Source organism: Pteropus medius, unplaced genomic scaffold (assembly GCF_902729225.1).
Source record: "Pteropus medius unplaced genomic scaffold, Ma_sr-lr_union100, whole genome shotgun sequence".
Classification (NCBI taxonomy): domain Eukaryota; kingdom Metazoa; phylum Chordata; class Mammalia; order Chiroptera; family Pteropodidae; genus Pteropus; species Pteropus medius.
Genome location: NW_024354499.1, coordinates 6,981,631 through 7,004,612, shown reverse-complemented (window position 1 = coordinate 7,004,612; position 22,982 = coordinate 6,981,631). Strand labels below are relative to the sequence as shown.

The 22,982-nt window shown below is 43.4% G+C and overlaps 1 pseudogene; it reads right to left on the bottom strand.

Moving 5' to 3' along the window:
* Positions 1-934: 934 nt before the first annotated feature.
* Positions 935-1,053, bottom strand: LOC120594742 (uncharacterized; annotated as a pseudogene).
* Positions 1,054-22,982: the final 21,929 nt, after the last annotated feature.

The window sequence follows — 22,982 nt, the reverse complement described above, 5'->3', positions numbered from 1 at the left end:
GAAAATAAATACAAGTGAGGTCAAGAATTCTTGGAGATCTGGGACTTGGAGCCAAAGAGATCTTGAGGAATCTGCAGGAATCTTAGAGAGGTCATCACACTTCACACAGAATTGCATAAGGGATAGAGCATAGTGGATATCAGTATAAGGAGATAGAAATCCATATGTTTCCTTGTTGGGACCTGAGCTAAATTGGCGAGCTTTGAGATAAGTGGTACTAAAACTATTTTAATCACTCAGTGCTTTCAAAGAAGGGAGTTGTGAGAACTGCATCTGTTTTGCAGGACAGGTAATTGGGCTGACCTTGAGTCTTGACTGCTGTTTTCTCATTGCAATGCTATAAGTAGTGTGTTTTGAATAAACTCAGGGACACAGACACAGCTTGAATCTGTGCTCCCTCCTGCAGTTCTGTCTGTCTTCTTTCTTTTCCTCAGTCCATGCTCCCCCTTTCAGGTACCCTCAATTACTTCGTCGGCTGGCTCCGACATTTCCTCTTGGCTTCAGTGCAGTAAGAAGGAGAGGCAAGTGGGCCCAGAGAGGGCTCAGGGAAAAGAAGAGTGGAGCAGGCAGCCCTGCCTGGCCTCTCCAGCCTTAAGCTCATGATATTGAGGTTTGAGACTAGAAATGGCAGACCAGACGAAGAGATTCAAGGTGGAAAACTAACAACGATACAGTGTGGTTTTGGCTGGTGGGTCCCACTGGATGAATTAATTTCTTTTCTTTCTTTCTTTCTTTTGCTTTCTTTCTTTCTTTCCTTCTTTCCTTCCTTCCTTCCTTCCTTCCTTCCTTCCTTCCTTCCTTCCTTCCTTCCTTCCTTCTTTTTCCTTCCTTCTTTTCTTTTCCTTCTTCTTTTCCTTTTCCTTCTTTTTTTTTAAGTGACCTAACAGATTGCAAGGACCTTGTCAGCTTACAATCCCTTATTTTTTATTTTTTACGCCTACAACACCTGGTCTTCCTAGGTGGTCTCCCATCCAAGTACTAACCAGGCCCGACCCTGCTTAGCTTCAGAGATCAGATGGGATTGGGCTTGTTCAGGGTAGCATGGCTGTAGACTGGATGAACTAAACCTGGCCAATAGAGCAGTAGACACAAACTTGGGATTTTGATTTCAAACATTACTCACAGTATACCCTCAATAAAAGTTAGTTGCTTGAATTAAAAAAAAAAAAAAAAATTAACGAGCCTGATAGAAAAGTGGTGAAAAGTGGTAGATAGGGTTGGGCTTAAGAAGGTCCTGGGGGTAATTACTGCATGAACCCATAACAAACACTTAGTTGACATGCTAGGAATTGGAAATAAACAATTGAGTAAGATAGTCCTCAGTCACATGAAGGTTCCGTTATAGAGCATTTCTTTCTGACATGGAGTGATCCCACCTTTCTCTTGTTTCTCTACCAAAGATGTCCTGACCATCCCTCAAAACTCAGTTCAAATCTTACGTGTTCTATGAAACCCTATCCAACAACTCCATGAAAGAAAATTAGCTCTTTTTCTTGTTTGCTTGTAGAGCATTCTTTTAAATCTGTATTATATCATTTGTGCTTTATTGCTATTATCTGTTGCTATATTTGTCTTCCTCAGTAGACTGTGCAGAAGAGAAACATTTTGTGTTTAGATTTGAATCTGTCGGTTTTGTGATGTTTATTAAAATGTGCATATTGACTCACAAATGGGTGATGTAAACAGTAGATTGTAAGCAGTATATTTTAAAAATGAAAGAAAAAGCAGAAACCATCAAAACGACACACTTTGATGAGTAGTAATACAGATGAGTAATGTTCATCAAATTTGTTTCTGTTATCTATGTGGGTGTTCTGAGTCATAATGTAAAATGTTCTTACTGAGGATCATTTTTTAAAAAATAGAACACTGGAAATTCAGTTATGGACTAGACCCACACTGCAAGCAGGTCTATAACATACATAGAGAACAATGAGTGAATTTACACAAGTGTATAGCTTCAATGATCAAATAAAATAACTATCATGTTCTATAGGTTATGGCAGAGGTCACAAACTAGAAGCATACCTCAGAGATAGTATGGGTTCAGCTCCAGACCACTGCAATAAAGCTAGTATCGCAATAAAACAAGTCATAATTTTTTTGCTGATGTAAGGTCTTGTCTTCATAAAAAAAAAAAAGAACATTGTGAGGCGCAATAAAGCAAAACAATAAAACAAGATATGTCTTTAAAGATATTAAATATTTTAGGTTTTGTGGGCTATAAGATTTCCATCACAACTACTCAACTCTGCTATGATAGGACAAAAGCAGCCATAGACAACATGTGAAGGATTGAGTATGGCTGGGTTCCAATATAATTTGAATTTCATATGATTTTCATGTGTCATGAAATGTTATTTTTCTTTTGATTCTTTCAACCATTTAAGAATATAAAGCCATTCTTAGCTCATGGCATTTTAAAATATACTGTATTAATAGAAAATTTGAGATCTAGTAATGCCTGCACATCAGGAGATGATTACCATTGAAAAGATAGTTTGTTACTCACAGTTCTCAAGAGAAGAAGGCCCACCACACCATGGGAGGGGAGAGGAGGAGGGGACAATCAGGGAAGCATCAGGGTAGTTGGGAGGAAAAGAGGGTGAGGAGAGAGCCTCTACTGTAGTTTCTTCAGAAAGAAATGAGCAAGAGCCTCTACTGTAGTTTCTTCAGAAAGAAATGGGCAAGGCAGGGTAAGCAGGCTTTGGATGAGCTGGTTTGCATAATTTCAGCAGGCTCTGGGGCATAGAACCTGTCCCTAGTGGTTTGCTACCTAGCCCTGCGTTTAGGACAGGTAGTTAGTGGCCTAGAGTGTGAGAGCTGAATAAAAGGAGGAGGAGGTGGACTCTGGATTGGTCGGTTTGTGTGAATTTGAAAAGAACACTCATTTGTTAACTATCTCTAGGAATTGGATAACTCTGGGAGGGGCAGTTCCTTCAGGGTCATCAAGATCCCAAATGTCAAAGCACCAGACTATAGAAAATAAAAGGCATGGTTAATACACAGGCCATGTAAAACAGCGGGCAGGCCCAATTTAGCCCATGGATTAAGAAAACTGGACCCTGAGAAAGAAGATACCTACTAAAAACGGTTTCTAGTGGCTAGCTGGGCTCAAAATTTGAAAAACAGAGCCTAACAGCCATTTATACACAGGGGCCTCACACTGAAACTGCCCTTCAGGGGGAAGCCTGCATGAACTTGCCTGCCTCCTGCACTGAACTGCCTTCCTGCACTGTGTTTCTGCCATCTTAGCCAGCCCTTATAAAGGAGCTCCTAGAATCCTATTTCACCAATAGGACTGAGACTTTCCCCACCAATTGGAGCTGTGCATCTATATCCCCATCAGCAATTTCACCAATCAAACTGCAAGGATTGGAATCCTCATTTGCATAAAGACAGGCCAATCAGGAACCAGGGCAGGGACTTCTGTCTATATGGGTTAGGTCCCCTCTGGCTGGCAGAGTGCCTGTGAGAGGGCCCTTGTCCCAGACATCCCTCACAGCCACATCGTTTCGTAGATGTGCTGCTTCATAACTGAGCTGTATCACAAATGAGCTGTTTTCACTGAATAGTTTCCGTCTTCACCACACCCTAAATTGGGGAATCCTGTTGGCAGTGAATTAGCACCAAGGACCATCAGGCTGACAAAACAAAGATAATGCAAAATATCAAAAATGCAATCGTTGTGAAAAATAAAGACTTTGTAGTGAATGTAGTAAATCATGAAGCTTCTTGATTCTTGCTAGTAAATACTGAAGAAAGAAATTGTACTTTATAATAATAAAAAGCAACCCATATCCATTTAAATTTAAGGAAAATCTTTCCCCATTTAGTCAGTGTATTCTGTTCATTTTGCTCCCATAATCCCATGACATAAACATTCCCTAATCTGATCATTCTCATCTTTACTTAGAAGAGGAATAGCCAGAAGAGAACTTGGCATTCTAAAGTAGTTATCAACATGATTAAGTCTTCAGTAAAATATTAGTGTGGTCTGTCATTTTAACTAAGGCTAAATTAAAGTTTTGGAGCTCATAATCATCTAATCATAACATTGTGAATTCCTTGAGAGCAAGGATGGAGTTTTCCTTCTCATGTTACCTCCTTGCTCACATCCTTTCACTGACTGCTCATTGCAGTTAGAAGAAAATCTCAAGTCCTGTCAGTGGTCCCACGCCATCCCCAATCTGGCTTCTGCCCCTGCCTGTTGTTCTGGACACATCTCTTGACAAATTCCCTGCCTTCTCAGTAGCCATGGAGATGGTCCAGATCTACAAAGATTTCAGGCCTTTTTGCTATTCCTCGGTCTGCAGTAACTTCCATTTTTTCCCTATCTAATTTGTCATTCTTGGGGTCTTACCCTTCTCATCTAAATCGGCTCCTCTGCAAGTCTTTCTCATGGTTGACTCTTTTCTTCCTTCACAGCTTACATCTGTATAACTATCAATGTAATACCATCTTAATATTTTGCTCTTACATTAGGGCTTGAGTCCTTGAGGGCTGAGAGTCTAGTACACAGTAGCTGCTTAATAAATATTCATTGTATGAATGAATGAATAAATGAATGAATGGCAGCTTGAGAAACAGTGAGAAGTCTTGAATGCATAGTGAGGAGTGATTACCGCACTGCTTATATTGGCTTTGACTATTCCTAGAGGCTTTGTATATCCTCATCCACATTTAAGAGCACTTTGAAGCACCTGCAGCTCAGTGTAAAAGTACGTCATGCAGACTCTGCAAGAGAATTCTCAGCATGCAAGGAGAGAATCAGAGAGAACTTCAGGGCATTTCAAGGATAATCATAAATGCACACATGGGGGTGGGCCAGGACCCCTGCATGATGCCTCTGGGAGGGGACAATGAGTCACACAATCCTTATTTAGTGCAGTCTGGCTAAAATTTTAATCCACCTTTTAGACCCTTTCCTCAACAATAACCTCTTGTCACATTTTCTTTACTATCACCCAAACATCAATTTATGGCTTCACTGATATTCATAATAGCTTCATTATTCTACTGGCTACCATGAGTAAATAAGGAGTATTTACACTGGTTGCTGGATTGAGAATCCCTTCTTATTTCCCTTTAACTTTCAGTATGTTCTACGATATGTATGTGTTCATTTCATAATGCAATAAAAATGAATGCACAGTCCCTACCCAGCTCTTTTTTCTACCACTCACTCTTCTTTGAGTAGTGTTGTCTGGACATCTGTGGTGTAGCGTCAAGCATGTGGGCTCCAGAACAATGTTTCTAGGGTTTATGTGTTGTGCTTTGTGACTTTGAGCACCTCACCTAAACTCTCTGGGCCACAGTTTCCTCATATAGAAAATGGAGATAATAAGGGCAGGTATTTTCTGTAATCATGAAGATTTAATGAGCAAATACATGTACAATACTAAAAATGGTGTCTACAACATAGTAAACAAAAGTAAATGTTAGCTATCATTACTATTTGTAATATGAAATTAAGACCTAAAAAGTGAGCCTAATTTGACACAAAATAGTTATAAAACTCTGTTTGCAGTGTTATGGTCATTGACTACATAGTTTAGAGGTCATCCATTCAAAATAATAAAAATAAAATAGTTGTGTTGCTCAAAACCATAGCTATGGAGAACTCAGTTCTCTATGCCATGTCCATCCCGGTTCTGGAAGGCCAAGGTTTGGCTCTGTTTAGACAACCTTCTGCTGAGGACCTTGTAGGATAGCTGGTGGTTGGAGGACTACCATATTCTCACATAAACTGATAAAATAAGAGCATATACTGTAAGGTTTATATGTTGTTCTTTGTGACCTTGAGCACCTCATCCAGGACACAGGACTTCTCTTTACTGCTTGGACAAAGTGATTTTTTAGTGGAACTTTCTGTCTCATTAGTGAACAGCCAGAGCATGGGCTGGAAGAAGAAATGGCATGCTGTGGACCCCCCTGATCTCCCATTACGCTCTGCAGTGCACACTTACAGCAACCCTCAGACGTGCACACTGATCCCCATTTTAATCATGAAGACACTGAGGTTTATAGAAGGGCAATGACGTGCTCAACAACACAGATCAATATGTTGGGTCATTCATTTATGCAATGTGTGAAGTAGACCTGGGGACAAGTTTCTGAGACACCTTCTCACAAGGGTTCAGAGTGTACTATGTGAAAACCATTACTATACCATATAGTAATTGCGGAATGGGGAGAGGAGGACACACCTCTGGACTGAGGGAATAGCTCGGAAATGGTCTTTTATACATATTTGAGCAGGAAGAGTCCCCAGAAGTGGAGCAATTGAGCTAACTCTTGTAATAGGTGTGGCATGTTGCCAGGTGACAAAGCTGGTGAATCTATGCCTTTTTGACCTTGTAAAACCTACCTTGTAATATAATACCTTGTAATATAAGTATGACCCATGATAAACTAACTATATATATTTAATCTTTTATGGTTGGGTTTAAATGTGTGAAATTAGTACCTTTGCACAATTCGAGTTCATTTAAAAAATTTTTTGAAAATTACAGAAATAAAATAATAAATATTTTGGTTTACATATTTCAGATCCTTCTTTTTCTTCATAAAGGACCATGTATGTATCAACCTAGAGATAAGAAAACTATTCTTTCATGCCAATAAACGTGGAGTTTTTACATCACTTTTAATGTCTGCAGAGTGTTCGATCGTGTGGTTGCACCACAATTCAGTTGGCTGATACCCTATTGGTGGACATTAGGGGCATTTGCTAAACAACTCTGAAGCTATGTCAAGCTGAGCTGGAGAATGTGATTGAGACAGAGGAAACCTGGGACAAATCAGGTAATAATTTTTCAGTGATCCACCCTTGCCTTTCTTGTAAGTTATTTGCCTTAGATTTACCTGCAATTTTGATAGCTAATCTGAGTGTTTTGCAAGAAAAGCAAATAAACAGAAATACCCTCCGAAGTCTTAGAAGTAGATGTGTATTATGTGCAGTGAAATCTTAGAGCCTTGCTGGTGGCGGGTGGACAAGGGAGAATACCAGACAATTAATTCATCTTCCCGAGGATGAGTTCATTATGGGCATAGATTCTGAAATGCAATACAACCTTGAAAAAAAAACCCATACAACATTTCCACATCACTGAATTTTGCTTTGCAAATGAAATTTATAGCCACCGAAGTGTGGTATGTTTATGGCCCAATGAAACCTTAAAAAATTCTCTGAGGTTCAACACAGACATGAGTACTTGAAAGAGTATCAATGCTGTGACTTGAAATCAATGTACCTTGGCTGCTTCTTTCCTTCTTTCCCCTTTTCTCCACTTTCTCCCAGTTTTTTGAGAGCCAATTTTGTGCCAGGTGCTTTGCAGGCACTATGGATATGTAATGGAAATACGCAGATCTTAAGCTTCTTACTTGTAAGGACTTACTCACAGTTCCCTGAGGTGGTGTGCTATAGAAACAAATCCATGAGTGCATGTGTAAAGGTACTTTGCATAGGTCTGATGGGAGCATAACTTTGTCTAGGGAGGTCAGAAAAGTTCATAGAGCCACTGACGTTTGAGCTGAATCTTACCAGGAAACAAGAGGGAAAGGCTTGTGCAAAAGCACTGAGGGTGAAATCATGAGCCCTACATGTGCAGAGAAAAGTGCAAGGTTCCTGGAGCTGGGGGAGGTGGGGCGTACTAGAGGTGGGGCCGAGGCTGGAGAGTGAGCAGGGCTTTGTACCACATGGAGAGGCAACCATCAAGGATTCTTTATGAAGAAAGTATATGATTAGTGACGATATTTCTCAGTCCCTTGACTTCAAGCAAACTCTACCCTGAAATGGCCTTCCCAAGCCCACCTTCCTTTTCATCTGATTAACTCGGATTCATCCTTCAAGTTTCGGCTCACACATCACCTCCTCCAAAAACAATTACTTAATCTGCTACCTTCCCCCTCCCTCTCCCCACACCCCAAGCAGGCTGATCTGGATGCCCTTCTCAGCACTCTGCTAGACTGCACATCTCCCTTGATCACTTACCACACTGCCTGTAACTATTTGTATAGCTATGGATATTTTGTGGCTGTGATTGTCTGATTTGATTTTTATATCCCCAGTTCCTAGCACAGAGCCTGTGCTGGAAATGTGCATGTTTGCTTTTACATTCCTACAGCTCTCCTGTGTGCATCACTTCCGGTGACTCTTGCAAAAGACATATCCCAGGATCACTTTCCAATTGGCTTTCTGCCAGGTTTGGCAATAGAAGGTTCTGGTAAGAGAAAGGAAAGGCCAGAGCATTTCTCTGCCTCCCTCTCTGCTTGAAGCAATGCCACTGGCAATGGCCATAACTCTTTTCAGTCTTCAGAGAGAGGACATCCTATCTTCACCATTCTAGTTTCTGCCAAGGGACCCCTTCTTCCAAGCTCTGATAACACACCTCCTCCTTTAGTCCCTCCCACTTTGGACACCTCCTACTGCTATTGCTAATTCTGAGTTGACTCCTTGTTCTCTGCTTGCCTTTTCAGCTCATCCTATACCATTGTAACAGGTCCTCTGTATTCAGCTTCCTCTGTTGAGCTCCCTGACATGGACTGTGCATTTCGACTGGACGCCGATGCATGTAGTGCCAAACAGGGGTACTTGATCAGCATGTATTGGATGAATGCTCCAGAAGGACATTCTCTCGTGAGTATGGAGCTAGATTGGTGGGAGAGGACTTGATGCAGGGAAGTCATTTAGAGACTACTGCAACTGTCCAAGCGGTGAGGTCTGAGCTGAAGCAGATGCAGCAGAAATGAAGAGGAAGGGAGAGAATCCCAAGACACTGATGAAAGAGAATGGATGGACCTCTGTTCTGTAGGAATGATGTGGATGGTAAACGGAACAGAAGCAGCAGCTGCACTGACTCCCAGGTTTCTCTTTGGCGCCCTGGGTATGGAAGTTGGGGCCATTCACTAGAACATATAACACGGGAGCAGGAGAGCCTTTGCGGGTCTGGGAGACTTGGGAAAAGCACTTCATTGTCTCTCTCTCTCTCTGTGGCCTCATCTCTAAAATGGGGGTAGACAAAGAAACAGAGACTCATGGACATGCACAATGGACTAGTGGTTACCAGAGGGGGTAGGGGAAGGGGAAGGGGAAGGGGAGAGAGGGGGGAAATATTTTTAAATCATTTCTTCAATTAGAAAAATTAATTAATTAAAAATAAAATAAATAAAAAATAAAATAAATAAAATATTTTTAAATGGGGGTGATGCTGCACATTGCAGCCCCCCACCCCCGGCCTACTGCTCTAAGATCCCTTACAGTGCTAAGGGCTGGGGCTGATGACTGAGAGAATACTAAGTTGAGAAGTACAATGGTTGATGGAGAAAGAGGCCTGGAAGAGATTTAAAGAATGAAATGTTTTCCATCTCTCTAAGTGGATAGATCAGAGCCAGAGACTTCCCTTCTAGCTCTGACAATACTACTCAGTGTCCACGTCATGGCTCCCCTTCTTTGGGCCTCTGTCATCTGTAAAATGAGGATCACGGGCAGGGGCAGCACATGAGGAGGGAGGGGAGGACTTCAGATCATGGTGACTGTTCATTGATCTGTCCTTGGAGTAAGGAGGATGAGTATGGAACCAGATTAGGGCCCAGAAAGGACTGGATACTGGACAGGGGGACACTGGTAAGCCATGGGGAAGGAGTTTGTACCTTGCAGATGGCTGGGGATGGTGGCGGGGCAGGGAGAGCAGAGAACAGCTGTGACTTGGGAGAATCAGAGTGATTCAGGCTGGGACTGCCACTTCCGTCCCCTCCCCAGACCCTGGAGAGTATTTCCAGGCTTGGAGCAGCTTTGGGATGGCAGTGTCTTCCCTAAACTGGGCAGGCCCTCACCACACAGTCCTCAGTGAAGAGAGGAGAGAGAAAGAGCCTTCACTCTCCTCTCTCCTTGGGGTCTCTTCACAGTGACCCCAAGGCCCTGGACTACTTTTTGTTCTAAGCGTCCCAGAGTAAGCCTGAGACCTCACTCTCACATGACTGGAAGGTCTTTGAGGGTAAGGGCTCCAGCTCGTCCCCCTCCTGTCCTGCACAGCCCCTGCACGGCACAACATGGTGCAGAGAGAGTGCCTGGTAAACCATTGTCGCTATACCGCAAAAGGTGGAAGGCCCGTCGTCAGGCTTGAGGGAAGGAGGCCGCCCCTCCACACTTCGCCAAAGGAAGGGGGCTTGGCAGCAAGCATCCTCCAAGAAATCTTTTCACAACGTCCCACGTCCCCTGTGCCCCTTCTCTCCTCTCTAGATACTTTACAGAACCTTCTACATTCTCAAGTAGGGGATGTGCTCAAGGATCATAGAACCAGTTTAGGATATCATTTTTCTGAATTCTGCTCACTGAGGCAGGAAACATCCCATCTAGCAGGCCTGTTACAGGGAGGGTGGAAACCCTCGGAGATTCCCAGTTCACTCAAAGACTGGCTCGCTCGTCACACACAGAGCCTATTCTTTGTCAGGAACCTGGAAACACCCCGGGGACTGGACAGCCCAAGCGTTTAAGCAGTCCTTATTCCATTCGATTTAGATTTTCTTTAAGTTATCAATTCTTAGGTAAGGCTACTGGCTGGAACTCAATTCAGCAAAGAAGATGGAAGTGGTCAAAATTGCTCCACAAACGTGGGGTGCACATGTGGCCAGATCGCTCTCGTTTTCCAGTTTCATGGCCAGTACCCTCCATCTAGTCAGCAGAAGGTCTGGCGTGTGAGCAGAGCGCTGGGATTGCTGCGTCCGCCTCTGCCTGGCGCTGCCACACGGTGGCGCCGATGAACGGTCCCTCGGCCTGCCACAAAGCTGCTTTTGTCCGTGTCCTCGCGCAGCCGTTCATGTTCGCAGGGAGGATGACCCCGTTCCCGCCGCGGTAACCTCAGCCGGGGGTGACCCCGCACTTGAGCTCACGAGGGTGCCGCTCAGCTGAGTCTGCCGCCGGTTTTCTTTAACAGCCGCCGTCCAGGTGCCAGCTGGTCCCAGGAGTCCCAGGGCAGCACAGACTCCCAGAATCCCAGAGAGACTATTTCCAACTCAAAACACAGTGTCCTGTTATCACCTCCCCTTCCTGGACAATAGGGCTGCTTGCCATCCATCTAGACTTTTGAGAAAAATATCTTCAGTGACTCCCCAGGGGATTCCAGATGCTCTACCACTTCAGATTAACAGCCCAGGAAGGTCAAATTGGTTTTTTGAGTCTACAGGCTAAGAAGTTGGCACTCTTCTCATTTAAGAAAGGGAGTGCAAATGCAATCTTTTAATCTTTCACAAGCACCCTTCTTGTAAGTCACTCTGTCTCAGAGTAAAAGTGTGTGTAACAAGCTTTAAGATCTAGAACAATCTGCAGCCTTGACCTTCACAGCAGACCTCTGGGAGCAGGTCTGAAAACAGCACAGCAGTCCGACCCCTCTGACTTAAGGAAGTGACTTCAGATTCCGAGGGCTTGTTCATGCGTAGCAATTCATGTTTAAAGCTTCCAAGAGCGAAGGGTAGACTCCATGGAGATGCAGAGAGGGAACCCAGAGTTTTTGTTGCAGTGATGGAAGTCCTGGAGTGCTGGATGTCACCCCAGTGACTAAGGCATGTCTCACCTTTACTGAGTAGGAGCCAGGCACTGAGGGGAGCAAGGTGAGACAAACGTCCCATAATCTGGAATAATAATAGCTGCCATCTTTGAACATGGGCTATATACAAAGCACTGGGGGGGCACTTTGTATATGATATTTCTAATCCTCATGACCACTCTATTTGGTAGATATTTATTATCCCCACTTTACAGATGAGAAAAGTGTGGCTCAGAGAAGTTAAGTAACCAGTCCATTGTCACACAGCTAGTTATTAGTAGAACTGGGATTCAAACCCACTTCAGACTCGGCAACTCTTTGCTTCCCTTAATCCTGTTTGCTCTTGAGAACGATGTCCATCTTGGTAGAGGACGGCAAGGAGAAAGTAGCTGGAAATGGATCTTGCCATATTGTATCGTTCCTTGTGAGATTACAAGTTTAGACAAATAATACCTTTGCTTATGACTCAGTCCTGAAAATTATTCTGACCAATCCTCCCCAGTGGAAAGAGAATGAGTGGGTGGAGCAAAGGGCACAGAATAAACCTGATCACTTCTTTTTCTTGTCAGTGAGTGGGCTTCTTGTTAATCTGGAGTCTTCTTTTAGGTCTCCGTGCCTTTTTCCTGCTGCTGTTCCCTTGCCTGGAGTTACCATCCCCCGCCCTGCTCCACTTGGGGAAAGTCTGACTGTCACCTCTGCAGAAGTAGGCTTTCTTTCTCTGATGGCTCCCCCAACATGCAGGTGGAGGTAGGCACTCTCTCATCTGTGTTCCCATTGTTCTTGCCCAGGCACCAGCGCATTATTCAAGGCGCAGTCACTGTTTGTTTAGGCCTGAGGCTGCCTGGGTGAGAGAGGAGTTCTCTTTTACCCAAGATACAAGCAGATGTCAAGAATGATCAGAGCCCAAACCATTCAAGAATGAAGAGATCCAAGCAGAGTTTGCAGAACCCCCAAACCAGAGGGGCTTGTGGTTAGTGAGTGAAGCTGGGACCCAGAGCCAGGATCCTGGAGAGGCTGATCTCAGGAGCAAGCACTTGCAGGTCAGGCCACAGGCACAGCATCCAGCATGCCACACAAAGATGCTGGGTCCTCAGTAAACAGGTGATGAGTGGGGCACTAATGGATGAATAGCCTTTATTAAGCCCAACCTGAAGCTGTATTTGTCACGGGCAGTTACTGTAGTCTGAGTTGAAGTCATAATTCTCCCAAGAACTTGTCACGCTTTGGAACTTTCCCCTGTGTTTCCCAACTGACCTTGCCACCGGTTTGACCAAAGACCTGGACCACTTGAACTGATAACCACACCAACCGTTTGGGCCAGGCGCCCTCTCCAGGCGCCCTCTCCAGGCACCTGCGTGCAGAACTGGAAACAGCCGAGGCCCACGTGGTGGTGCAGGATGACTCATCCCTCATTTGGGGGCCAGCTGCTACTCCAGGCCATGAATCTAATTGCGCCCAACACCCCCTTGTTCTTCTAACTGGGTGATGGGAATTTCCTTGGTTAAGCCTCCAGGTCTTCCCTCCTTCCGGATTTAATGAGCTCATTTATTTTTCTTTTTCACTTAGCAGGTTTTAGGGCTGGTTAATGAGTGGTGGGGTTCTCTTTAAGAGCCAAGTTGGGCCGAGCTCAGGGTACTTTCTTTGCCATTTCCAGCCCTCAAGTCTCCAGTGTCTCTGGCAGTCTCTCCCCAACTCTGGCAGCTGCCCTCCTCAGTGCAGTTCCCATCTGTGGAAGTTTCTGGAATACAAAGGCACATAGGCCTCAGGGCTTTGTTTTGCTTTTGTTCCCCGTATTTCCCTGGGTCAGTTGTTTCAAGATGAGCCCGTGTTTTTGAGAGAGAAGAAACCATTGGAGAAGCTGTTAAAATACAGAGTTTCTTCTCTGAGTTTTGTCCGAAACTCAGATGTGGGGGTAGGGGTGCTGGTTGGGAATTCCAGGGAGACTCGCCAGAGGCTGTTTAAACCTCCTTTACGTACAGCTGCTGTAGCAAGCTGCCAGGAGGGAGCTCTCATGGAAGGGAACTTGGAAGCCTTGCTGTGGTGGTTGGCGCTTGGGAAACTTTCAGCCCAGAGAAAATGAGAATGAATGCAGGGTCTACATGGCAAAAACAGAACTCTACAGACCCAGAGAGCGATAGTTCCTAGAAGCTTCTCGAGGTAATGACTTCACAGTCGCTTTGTTGATTCAGGTACCACAGAAAGTTTCGCCCAAAGAGTCTCATTGTACGTTTGTCCATCATTCCATCCATCCGTCTGTCTGTCCACCCACCCATCCAGCCAGCCAGCCAGCCAGCCAGCCAGCTAATAAACAAAGACTGAACACTTACTGTAAGGCAGGCACTGGGCTAGGCAGGAGGAATGATTGGATACAGCCCTGATGAATGCCCCCAGGTTATGTCTGTACATTTCAGAGTAAGGACTCTTATGTGATGGTGGCTGACAGACAGTGGGGAGGCACTAGAGGATAAGTCACAAAAACCTTAGCATGCCATGTTTGGGTAGTTTGCAGAGCAGTTGTCAACTCCTTGTTTCCTACTGAACCCCTGAAGCTTGGGCACAGTGCTTCCCTTCCTGAACTCCATTCCCCACTGTGAGGTCACAGCCCTTGGCCTGCTTCTGCCTGGGGTCCAGGCTACAGGTGGCAACGGGGCACCTGTGGTGCTTCCATCCCAAGTGAGAGCCAAGGCTCTTGAGGCCAGTGTCATTGGGGCCAAAAACATTGTTGCCTGACTCTTTTCCCAGCCGCAGTAAATATCAGAGAGAGGGGTGCAGGTGGGAGGCAGCCTGTCTTTACCTGTGTTGAGTTGCCATGGGTATTAGTTTGCTAGTGCTGCTGTAACAAAGTACCACAGATTGGATGGCTTGAACAACAGAAATTTATCATCTCACAGTTCTGGAAGCTATAAATGAAAAATTAAGATGTCAATAGAGTTTGTTCCTTCCGTGGGCTGTGAGGGAGAATCTGTGCCAGGCCTCTCCCTAGTTTCTGGTGGTTTTTTGGCAATGATTGGCTTTTAGAAGGACCACTTCAGTTTCTTCCTTCATTATCACACGACATTCTGTCTAACTTTCCCTTTTTTGAGGACACCAGTCATGTTGGATGAGAGCCCACCCTAATGACCTAACCAATCACATCTGCAACAACTCTGCTTCCAAATAAGGTCGCACTTTGAGGTCCTGGCGATTGGGACTTCCACGTACCCTTTGGGGAGGGTACAATTCAACCCATAACATGTATTTCTGACTTTGTCCCCCTTCTGCTGCCATCAGCAGTGCCTATGAAGAGGAGGTCAGAGTGATTCTACCTCAGGAAGGGTCAGGAGTGGTGCCCCAGAGAGAAATCAAAGGGAAACATCTGCCGGAGGGAAGTTTGTGCTGGAGAGCAGCAGCACGACCGTGCAGGTCTCACGGGCAGCTACAGAAAAGGCAGCAGCCGTTGGTAGGTTTAGGGATTTGGTCCTCTGTGCCTTTGTGCTCAGAGCCGCTAAGAACCTGAAGGGGAGGGAAGCCCCAAGTGACAGCCTTTAGCCTAGGACAGAGTTGCCTGAGGAGAGCAGGGGCAGGCTGCCCCTAGGACCTGGGAGAGGTGGCCCCTGGGACTTGAGGGAAAGGGGAGAATGGCCATCAGGGTCCAGAGTTCTGGGGGACTTTGGAGTAGTCTGTTAGGCAGGAAACCAGAGTGTGAGACTGTGTGTGTGTGCGCACAGGGAGACTTGGCTTTCATTCTTGAGCCATCCAAGATTCACTGAGACTCTCAACCACATCCCCTTTGAAAGACAGATGAATTTAATTAAAAGGCACAATTACAGTGGGGCATTGCAGTAGAGCATTTGTAGACTTTGATAGATAATTTTGAAAAAGAAAATAGGGGACATTTGCCTTACCAAATATTAAAATTTAAGATACAGTGAGTGTCATCAAAAGAATATGTTTTGGCACATGAATAAATAGCTCGATGGAACAGGCCAGATTCTAGGAATGGATGCAGTATGTTTACATACTTAAAAATGATAAAAGCAACATTTCAGTTCAGTGGGAAAATTATAATTGATTCAAGAAATGGTATTGACCTAACTGGCTCTCCATCTGGGGGGAAAAAATGGGGTAGACACCAACTCATACCATACCCAACAATAAATTCCAGATGGGTTTGGGTTGAAGATCTAACTGTAAGTAAACGAATAAATATGTGCATAAAATATTTGAAGAAAATCTAGTGGAAAATTTATTTTCCAAATTTCAAAATTTGTACACTTTCAGAGTAGAAGGGGTATTTTTAATAATGAGGGAAGTCTCAGAAACTGGGAAGGGAAAAAGAAAAGAACATATGTTCCTACATATTTTTTCAAATTTTAAGAAAAAAATATACAAGAAGGAAAGTTAAAAAACAAACTGTAGACTCAGATAAACATTTAAAACACATACGAAAGATATTATCTTTAATTTGCCCAAAGCACATATAAATTGGTAATAAAATGGCAAAAGGCAAGGGGAATATAGAAAAAAAATGTGAACAGGCAATTTACAGAGGAGGAAATGAAAATTTAACAGAGTTGAAAAGGATTAGTCAGAGAAAGTCAAATTTAGTTATTTATTCATTAGACTGGCAAAAATTAAAAAGACCAGTAACACCCTGTGCTCGAGAGAATACAGGAGAATGAACACTTTTATACCTTGCTAGTGGAAATGTGAACCACTGAAACCTCTAGGGAAAAATACTCTGGCAACATTTATTATAGTTTAAGATGGGCATTACCACCTCAGCAACCCCATCTAGGTCATAATTCCAGTTGATATAAAAGCACCAGTACCTAAGAATTTATGGACAAGGATGTTTACAGAAGCACTGTTTGCCGTGGCAAAATATTAGGCAACTCACAATTGTCCATCAATAATAAAATGTTCGATAGAACATGGTGCCTCTATGCTGTGGGATATCGTGTAGCTATGACAAAGAAGAATGAATTAGATCTATCAACATATTCACACAGAGAGAGGCTAATATGTTAAGTGCAAAGGCAAGTTGTAGAAAAATGTGTATACTATGGTCCCATTTTTGCAAAAACGTTGAGTAAACAAATAAAACCCAATACGCATGCCTGTTCTGTGTTTGCAAGTATTTATACAGCTTCGAGAAGCCTTAACAGCACAACTTACCTCAGGGCATAGGAATGAGAGGGAGTGAATTTTAACATCATGTTTCTGTATCTTTGGCCTTTTTGCTTATTACAAGAATCATGTTTTTGCTTCTTTTACTTAGAAGCAATTGGATAAAGACAATTTTAAAGGGAAAAGAATGACAAAGTGCCTAAAATACTTTTATGACTTGTTGGGTCCTCAGGATAAAGTCCACTCTCTTTAACGGACTTATGAGGCCCTGGGATCTGTGGTCCGCATGTAGCACCAGACATTTTTCCTTTTGTTCTGCCATTTTCTCTTTGTTCCCCAGCTGTGCAGGACCAGGAACATAATGGACAGTTCTCTGCCCTCCCCATACACCTGGACTTCTCTTCCCATGGGGATCCTACACCGGGCAAAGTACCTGCCCACTTATTCCTATAGCATCTTGGGCCTATGCCCCGGTGGTATAATTTTCCCTGCAATTGTCCATTTGCCTACTTTTATCCCCCATTGCACCATAAATATCAAGAGGGCAGGAGTAGCATTCTTTATGGTGTCCCCAGTGCCTTGTCTAGCTCATTGGACATGTTAAGTACAATAAATGTTTGTTGAATGAATAAAGGAAAGAACAAAATGGGTGAATGTGAAGCGTTAGAGATACAAAGAAGAAAACAGTCTGTGCCCTCAAAATTGTGAGGTGGATAGACAGGCATGTAAATAGTACAAATAATAGGGCAAGGGGAACATAAGCTACCCAAATTTTCTTGGGGAAAGTCTGGAAGGTTTCATTAGTGAGAACAAATTTATCAGAGATTTGAAGGATAAATAGTCATTTACCAAGAAAATAAGAGGATGGAGTGATGTTCTGGCACAAGGACCAGTCCCTGCAAGGGCACAGAGGCGTGAAAGAGCATGACATATTCTGAAAACCTCAAGAGATTTAGTACTGCTTGAGCATAAAGTTCAAGGTTGAGAAAAGGATATGAAAGATAATAAATGAAAGATAATAAATGGAAGTTGTTATACTAGAACCAAATCATTCATGAAGTTTCTTGCAGGCCATGCCCATGAGTTTAGAATTTATGGGAGAACTACTGAGGAAGGTTTTAAGCAGTGGTGTGATATGAGGGAGTTTAGATTAGAATTACAGAATGTGACAGATGGGTTAGGCTGGGGCCAGCAGATGGTATCAGAGGAAGGGAGATTGACCATGTATGCAAAATGGAAAGGTGGTTATGACAGGCTTGTCCTGGAGGAGTTACCGGAGTTGACCCAGGGCAGAGACAAGGCTCAAAGGAGGAAGGATGGATGAAGTACGAAGGAGGTCAAGTTGACATGATACAGTGCTTGATGGCTGGTGTGGAGATAGGGAAAGAGTCAAAGTGGACTCTCAGATTTCTGATTTGGCAACTTGCTTCATTTGTTACAATAAGAAATACCAAAGGAGAGCAAATCTGAGAAAAATAGAAAAACTTGATTTGGGCCATGTTAAGTGTATTTGTTTCCTAGAGCTGCTAAATTCCACGTATTGAATGGCTTAGAACAACAGAATTTATTCTCTCACAATTTTAGAGGCTGAAGTTCTCAAAATCAAGGTGTTAGCATGGCCGTGCTCCCTCTGAAACCTGTAGAGGAGAATCCTTTCATTCTTGCCACCTTCTAGCTTCAATGGTGGCCATGGGTCCTGGGCCTTCCTTGGCTTGCAGCTGTGTCACTCCAATCTCTGCCTCTGTTGTCACACGATCTTCTATTTATGCATTTTTGTCTTCATATGACATTTTCTCTTTTTATAAAAACATCAGTCATATTGGGTTAGGGCCTACCCCAATGATTTCATCTTAACTTGATTACATTTGCAAATTTCCAAATAAAGTCACAGTCACAGGTACTGGGAGTTCAATGCATCTTTGGGGGGAAATACAATTCAACCCATAACACTGAATTTAAAGAGCTTTGGGACCTTCAGTGGAGATGTCCAGGAGGCCTCTGAGTAGACGTGAGTGAGGGCTCAGGGGAGAGGCGTATCTTTATCTAGAATCCACCAGCAAAGAAAATGCAGCATGGAGTGATCTTGCAAATAGGTAAATGGCCTGAGAAGAGAAACTTTGGGGAAGGTCATGGTTAAGGAGCTGCAGGGGGCAGAGGATCCCATGTAGGAGGTGGCTGAGAAGAAAGAGCCAGAGTATATGTGTCTGTGAAGGATGCTGAGGGCATGGCCGTGACGAAGCTGGCCTGTGTCCATTCTTTGCTCAGAGCTGAGTGTCACCCACTGGAGCTCCAGACTGTGTTTCCTGTTGCCTGGTGCTTTCATGTCTGAATCTCTCTCCTGGGTTCCACATGGCTTTTCTTCCTTCAGGAAGCATTGAAACCCTGCAGCCATCTCCTGAAGGAGTCAGCAGGGTCATTACAAAATATTGTTGAGGCAGCCGCCTCCCTAAACTCAGCACTACAGTACGGCATTGATGAAGCAAACAAGGCTGGCTTGTTTGTGTTTTGCATTTCTTCAGAAACGAGCTGGCAGTTTTGTAATAACACCGAGGAATTACACTTTACTGCTTCACCAAAATATTCCCATATGGTCATAAAAGTGTTGTCCAGAGAATATACAGCCTTTCTCCTCCAATCGCACACCTCTACTCCTAGGAGAGGCTGCAGAGCCAGCTTTCAGGTATCAGAGAAAGTTGCAGATTCTAGAATGTGAGACTGAAGGTCAGGGCAGGCCAGAATGGCTCAGCCAAGGGACGCTGAAAAGAGTGCCTGTGGTAGAACAGTAGCACGTGAATCCCATGAGGGCAGGGGAGGGGCCTGGGCTGTTTTGTTCACTGCTGTAGCCTGAGCATGTGGTAGAGTTGTGGTAGACATTCAACAAAGGCTCTGGGTAGCCTAGAAAGTGAGACCTTTGTCTGTATTTGGATCAGTAAATGACTGACCAGTGATGCTCAGCTAATGTGGGACTCCCACTCTGATGCTGGGTGAGCAGGTGTGAGATGCTTGCGGCAGTCATCTTTTCCCTTGTGGGGAGGCCAGTGGTCAGTGGCTGGGCCTGCAGTATGGTGGTCCTGGGCCTCACACTCTTACTCTAGCAAGATCCATCCTCACTGGTTCTGGAAAATACACAACAAACAATGACCAGAATAACCATTGCATTATGACTTAATAAAAATAATGGTTAAGATTTATCAAGTGCCTGTGATGGATTGGGTTTTATACTAAGTGCTTTATCTGCATTATCTCAAGTAACTCTTGCAGCAACTCTACGAGGTCGGTGCTGTTTATATACCCATTCTAAAAGAGAAAAATGAAATTTAAAATATGAAGTCATTTTACCCAAGGTCTTACAGCTAGAATTTGAATCCATACTGTCTGGAACTAGAGCCCATTCATTGAAGCCTTTCATTGTACTTCTCAGCTTTGCTAATTTCATGTTGAAACTTTTTGTCTACTCATTGATTGTTTAGCTTATGAGTTATTGCCCAAGAGATGGGGTAAGACTGACGTGGATGGTTAGGAAGCCCTCAGGGCAGCTGCTGTCAGGTTCTGGAAATTAAGATATGACGTGGCTTTGAGGGGAAGAAAGTGAGTTTAGTGGGAAATGCAGAGGAGGCTGTGCTCAAGGTCATTGCTGCCCCGTGAACTATGCATGTCTGTCAGGCTGAGTTCAGCCATCACCATGTTTAGGCCTCCAAAGAACATGAACTCACAGAATGGGCTTCTTTGTCAATTAGCAAATTATGCATCAGAACCTGTGACTCACAGCCTTTGGGGATTGGCCCACAAAATAATCCATTTTCACTCTTCGATTTCACAGGTGAGAAGCCTGAGGCCCAAAGGGCAGAACAAGGACTATGGTAGATTAAAGATGGCCACAGTTCTTTGAAGCATCTCCCCTTGAGAGTGAGAACTATTATCCTGCCCCTCAAGTTTGGGTGGGCTCTGTGGCTACTTAGCTAATAGGGAGCTGTTTAAATGACATTGTGCCAGTTTCTGGACTCAAGACTTAAGAGACTGGTAACTTCCACTTCCTCCTCTGTGAACATAAATTTTTGGAACCCAGATGCCATGCTATAAGGAAGCCCAAGTAGCCCCATAAAGACACGGCGTGGAGAGGAATTGGGGTCCCTAGTCAACAGCCCTTGCCGATCGTCAGCATTTTGGGGCCAACTTGAAAATAGTTCCTCCAGCTCCAGTTGAGTGTCCCCTGCTAGATACACATGGAACAAGAACAGCCTTCTCTGCAGAGCCTTGCCCAAAATGCAGATTTATGAGCAAAAGAACTGCTTATTGCTATTTTAAGTCACTGACTTTCTGAATTTTTTTCAGGAAGTTTTGCCATGCAGCCATAGGTGATCAGGATCAAACGGCATGCGTAGCATGTGTTGTGGCCCTCGGCCAGTGTTGCTTTCACTCTAGTGCACTCACTTCAGTTCTGGTCACCCAGGTCATTCACCATTCTCAGTGGTCTGTGAAGTTGGAAAGGCTGGTATGTTACCTTGCATGAAGACTGCTGGACTGAATGTCTTCAGCAAAAGGCACCAAACCTAATGATAATGAGAATCCCTGAGGGCTAAGTGTATAGATTCTTGAAGCCCATTCCAGCTGTGTGTCAAATTGGAATCATTAGGAGTGATTTCCGGTTTTTAAACTTTCCTAGACAATTCTGATGATCAGCCAGCTTTGGAAACCATTGGTCATAAATTGTTAGTGAGCTACTGGGAGAAATATCCCAGCATTACCTACATGTACTGATTATCCCAAACTGGACATTGCTGGAATTTTTCTATTATGTTAAGATTATTGGGCCTCCAGGTTCTTAACATACTTACTTTTCATTTAACTTGGTGTCGGCCTGGGATCCCCAGTGGAGATGTCTCTGATGCCCTTGCACGACGCCAACGTGACAGTTGTTAGTTTTGTTTGCTAAATATCTATGGTTCTTTCTTCTTCTTGGCATATAATAGGATTATATTTCCTGGCCCTTGTTGTGATTGAGTGGGACCATATAAATAACTCTGGCCAATGAGCAGAAGTGATGTCTGTCACTTCTGGGCCACAGCTGTTTATTATAAATGTGACAGCCTCCAGAATCTTATCTTTTCATCTGCATTCTGAATGGAAATATTCTGGGTGGTGGTTGTTCTATCAGCATGGACCCCTAAGTGACAATGATGTACAGGGCCTACTTACTGAACCATAACAGACAATATGATATTAGCAAGAAAGGAATTTCTATTGTTCGAAGCCATGGAAATTTGGGGGATGCTTATTATTGTAGCATTATCTAGGCTAGCCTGACTAATATAGCCAGAGATAATAGGCTTATCACTTTGAAACCCTCTCACTCTGCTGGGAAGGAGCATGCCCCATAACCAATTTAAATTTTTATGTTTTTCCACTTTAAAGACTTATTAATCACAAAGTTCTATTTCCACTCTTACATAAAAGAATACCTTTCTGAAACCCTTAAATTGCTTAGGGACCTATCAGTATTCTCAAAACAGGCAGTGTTGAGAACCTGATGTTATCAGTTGAAAGGCAATGGCTTTTGTTTGCTTATCATATGGAACTCATAATTATGAATACTGGGGCATAAACTAAGTTAAAGAAAATTCTACTTAAATGTCTAAAATAGTTTGTGGAATCTTATCTTTCTAAAAGACTGTCTTACAAGGCATGTTTCAGATGTTTCTGAAAAGCTAGTGGTGTGAGATAATCTCTTTATTAGTGAAATGAGTGTGGGTTTCCTGTACAGCAAAAGTGAGAGCTCTATATTGACTTTATTTTCAGAGATCATTTTTCTCTCATTTTGTAGAAGAGAAGTTAAGATCCTGGTACTCAAAAATGAGAAGTTCTATATTGTCTCCTGAGCCAACATGTGGTGCTGTATCTATGCAGCTGCACGTTGTCATTGACTATTATTCTTTTCCTTGTTGAGGAGAAAATAAACTGAGTGCTGTTTTCTTTATTTTGGTCACCAATACTTTTTGGTATCCCTGGTGGTGGATTTTCTTTATCATCTAATGAGTAATTATTTGCCTACTTGATCTATATTTGAATTTGGTTTCTGAATTTAGAAACTTTCACCCTTTATTTAAATAATATGTGTATATATTCTCTTAAGAAATAATTCAAATATTGCAAATAATGCTGTAATCCTTCCTTGCCACCTCCCATTTCCCATTCTTTTTCCCAGGATTGTTTTTAGCAATTTTATGTCCATCTCATAAAATTCTTATGTAGATATTTGCATACATATATGTACCTATACAATTATATAGTATTTTTGTTTTAACTTTTTTGACGTATGTGGAATTCGTT